This window comes from Arachis hypogaea, chromosome 14 (genome assembly GCF_003086295.3).
Source record: "Arachis hypogaea cultivar Tifrunner chromosome 14, arahy.Tifrunner.gnm2.J5K5, whole genome shotgun sequence".
In the NCBI taxonomy this organism is placed as follows: Eukaryota; Viridiplantae; Streptophyta; class Magnoliopsida; order Fabales; family Fabaceae; genus Arachis; species Arachis hypogaea.
In genome coordinates, this window is record NC_092049.1 from 116,844,160 (window position 1) to 116,848,021 (window position 3,862).

At 38.6% G+C, this 3,862-nt stretch overlaps 1 non-coding gene across 1 annotated transcript; it reads left to right on the forward strand.

Annotated features, from left to right (window-relative positions):
* Positions 1-2,412: 2,412 nt before the first annotated feature.
* LOC112746390 (small nucleolar RNA R71) lies at positions 2,413-2,520 on the forward strand. The gene has a single exon (XR_003174276.1). It is a non-coding gene; the product is annotated as a small nucleolar RNA R71 (small nucleolar RNA).
* Positions 2,521-3,862: the final 1,342 nt, after the last annotated feature.

A 3,862-nucleotide genomic window follows, 5' to 3' on the forward strand; every position in this document is an offset into this window, starting at 1 on the left:
GAATTTTGAAGGTAGGTGGAGTTTATGAGGTAGGTTTATGGGGAAGAGTGGATGGATGTGAGTGGTGAAGTGGTGATAGGGAAGAGAGATTAAGGTGATTGGTGAAGAGTTTTGGGGAAGAGTGTTTATTGGGAAGAGAGGGTGAACATTGAGAAGAGGGAAGAGAGTGAGTGGTGGTGGGTAGGGATCCTGTGGGGTCCACAGATCCTGAGGTGTCAAGGATTTGCATCCCTGCACCCATTAGGCATGTAAAATGCCTTTGCATGCAATTCTGGCGTTTAAACGCCGAATTGATGCTTGTTCTGGGCGTTCAGCACCCAGATGCAGCATATTTCTGGCGTTGAACGCCAGTTCTATGCTTGTTTCTGGCGTTCAGTGCCAGCTTTCCTCACTGTGCATTTCTGGCGTCTGAACGCCAGGATGCTGCTTGTTTCTGGCGTTCAACGCCAGAAACATGCTCTGTTCTGGCATTGAACGCCAGACAGATGCTCCTTACTGGCGTTTAAACACCAGTAAGATCCTCCTCCAGGGTGTGATTTTTCTTCTGTTGTTTTTGATTTCGTTTTCAATTTTTATATTTATTTTGTGACTCCACATGATCATGAACCTAATAAAACATGAAAGAACAATAAAAATAAAATTAGATAAATAAAAATTGGGTTGCCTCCCAACAAGCGCTTCTTTAATGTCAATAGCTTGACAGTGGGCTCTCATGGAGCCTCACAGATGTTCAGAGCATTGTTGAGACTCCCCAACACCAAACTTAGAGTTTGGATATGGGAGTTCAACACCAAACTTAGAGTTTGGTTGTGGCCTCCCAACACCAAACTTAGAGTTTGACTGTGGGGGCTCTGGTTGACTCTGTTTTGAGAGAAGCTTACTGTGCCTCTTTTCCATGTTTACAGAAGGATGTCCTTGAGTTTTAAACTCAAGGGAGTCCTCATTCAATTGAAGGACTAGTTCACCTCTGTTAACATCAATCACAGCTCTTGCTGTGGCTAGGAAGGGTCTTCCAAGGATGATGGATTCATCCTCATCCTTCCCAGTATCTAGGATTATGAAATCAGCAGGGATGTAAAGGCCTTCAACCTTTATTAATATGTCCTCTACTTGTCCATAAGCCTATTTTCTGGAATTGTCTGCCATCTCTAATGAGATTCTAGCAGCTTGCACCTCAAAGATTCTCAGTTTCTCCATTACAGAGAGTGGCATGAGGTTTATTCCTGACCCCAGGTCACATAGAGCCTTCTCAAAGGTCATGGTGCCTATGGTACAAGGTATTAGGAACTTTCCAGGATCCTGTTTCTTCTGAGGCAATCTCAGTTGATCCAATGCATTTAGTTCATTGGTGAACAGGGGAGGTTCATCTCCCCAAGTCTCATTACTAAATAAATTGGCATTCAGCTTCATGATTGCACCAAGGAACTTGGCAACTTGCTCTTTAGTAACATCCTCATTCTCTTCTGAAGAGGAATACTCATCAGAGCTCATGAAGGGCGTAAGGAGGTTTAATGGAATCTCTATGGTCTCTAGATGAGCCTCAGATTCCTTTGGTTCCTCAGAGGGAAACTCCTTATTGATCACTGGACGTCCCAGGAGGTCTTCCTCCTTGGGATTCATGTCCTCCCCTTCCTCTTTGGGTTTGGCCATGATGGTTATATCAATGGCCTTGCACTCTCCTTTTGGATTTTCTTCTGTATTGCTTGGGAGAGTACTAGGAGGGATTTCAGTGATCCTCTTACTCAGCTGGCCCACTTGTGCCTCCAAATTTCTAATGGAGGACCGTGTTTCATTCATGAAACTCAGAGTGGCCTTAGATAGATCAGAGACTAAGTTTGCTAAATTAGAGGTATTTTGTTCAGAGTTCTCTGTCTGTTGCTGAGTGGATGATGGAAAAGGCTTGCTATTGCTAAACCTGTTTCTTCCACCATTATTAAAGCCTTGTTGAGGCTTTTGTTGATTCTTCCATGAGAAATTTGGGTGATTTCTCCATGAGGGGTTATAGGTGTTTCCATAAGGTTCACCCATATAATTTACCTCTGCTATTGCAGGGTTCTCAAGATCATAAGCTTCTTCTTCAGAAGATGCCTCTTGAGTACTGTTGGATGCAGCTTGCATTCCATTCAGATTCTGAGAAATCATATTGACTTGCTGAGTCAATATTTTATTCTGAGCCAATATGGCATTTAGAGTATCAATTTCAAGAACTCCCTTCTTCATAGGCGTCCCATTATTCACAGGATTCCTTTCAGAAGTGTACATGAACTGGTTATTAGCAACCATGTCAATGAGTTCTTGAGCTTCTACAGGCATTTTCTTTAGGTGAATGGATCCACCTGTAGAAGTATCCAATGACATCTTAGCTAATTCAGACAGACCATCATAGAATATATCCAGGATGGTCCATTCTGAAAGCATGTCAGAAGGACACTTTTTGGTCAGTTCCTTGTATCTCTCCCAAGCTTCATAGAGGGATTCACCTTCTTTCTGTCTGAAGGTTTGAACATCCACTCTAAGCTTACTCAGCTTTTGGGGCGGAAAGAACTTGGCTAAGAAAGCCTTGACCAGCTTATCTCAAGAGTTCAGGCTATCCTTAGGTTGAGAGTCCAACCATATTCTAGCTCTGTCTCTCACAGCAAAAGGGAAAAGCATGAGCCTGTAGACTTCAGGATCTACTCCATTAGTCTTAACAGTATCACATATCTGCAAGAATTCAGTTAAGAACTGAAAAGGATCTTCAGATGGAAGTCCATGAAACTTGCAGTTTTGTTGCATTAGAGAAACTAATTGAGGTTTAAGCTCAAAGTTGTTTGCTCCAATGGTAGGGACCGAGATGCTTCTTCCATGTAAATTGGAATTAGGTGCAGTGAAGTCACCAAGCATCCTCTTTGCATTATTATTATTTTCGGCTGCCATCTCCTCTTCTTGTTCAAAAATTTCTGTAAGGTTATCTCTGGATTGTTGTATTTTAGCTTCTCTTAGTTTCCTCTTCAGAGTCCTTTCAGGTTCTGGATCTGCTTCAACAAGAATGTTCTTGTCCTTGCTCCTGCTCATATGAAAAAGAAGGAACAAAAAAATAATAATAATAGGGATCCTTTTTACCCAGGTATAGAGGTTCCCCTGTGTGAGTAGAAGAAGAAAAGAATGTAATGTAAAGAAGGGAAGAAGAGAAAATTTGAACACAGATGGAAGAGGGGGTTCGAATTTGGGTGAGATGAAGTGTTAGTAGATGAATAAATAAATAGAAGGAGATGAGAGAAGAAGGATTTTCGAAAATAAAATTTTGAAAAGGGGTTAGTGATTTTCGAAAATTAGGAATGAAATCAAATTAAAATTAAAAATTGAAACAATTAGTTAATTAAAAAGAATTTTTGAAAAAGAGGGAAGAGATTTTCGAAAATTAGAGAGAGAGAGTTAGTTAGGTAGTTTTGAAAAAGGTAAGAAACAAACAAAAAGTTAGTTAGTTAGCTTAAACAAATTTTGAAAATCAATTTTGAAAAGATAAGAAGATAAGAAGTTAGAAAAGATATTTTTAAAAGGATAAACTAAAAAGATATTTTTGAAAAGATATGATTGAAATTAGTTTTGAAAAAGATTTGATTTTTAAAATCACAATTAATGACTTGATTCACACTAAATCACAAGATATGATTCTAGAACTTAAAGTTTGAATCTTTCTTAACAAGTAAGTAAAAAACTTGAAATTTTTGAATCAAAACATTAATTGTTGATGATATTTTCGAAAATATGATATAAAAAAAAGATTTTTGAAAAATATTTTTAAAATTTTCGAAAATAAATAAAAAATGAAAAAGATTTGATTTTTGAAAAATATTTTGAAAAAGATAGGATTTTTAAATTG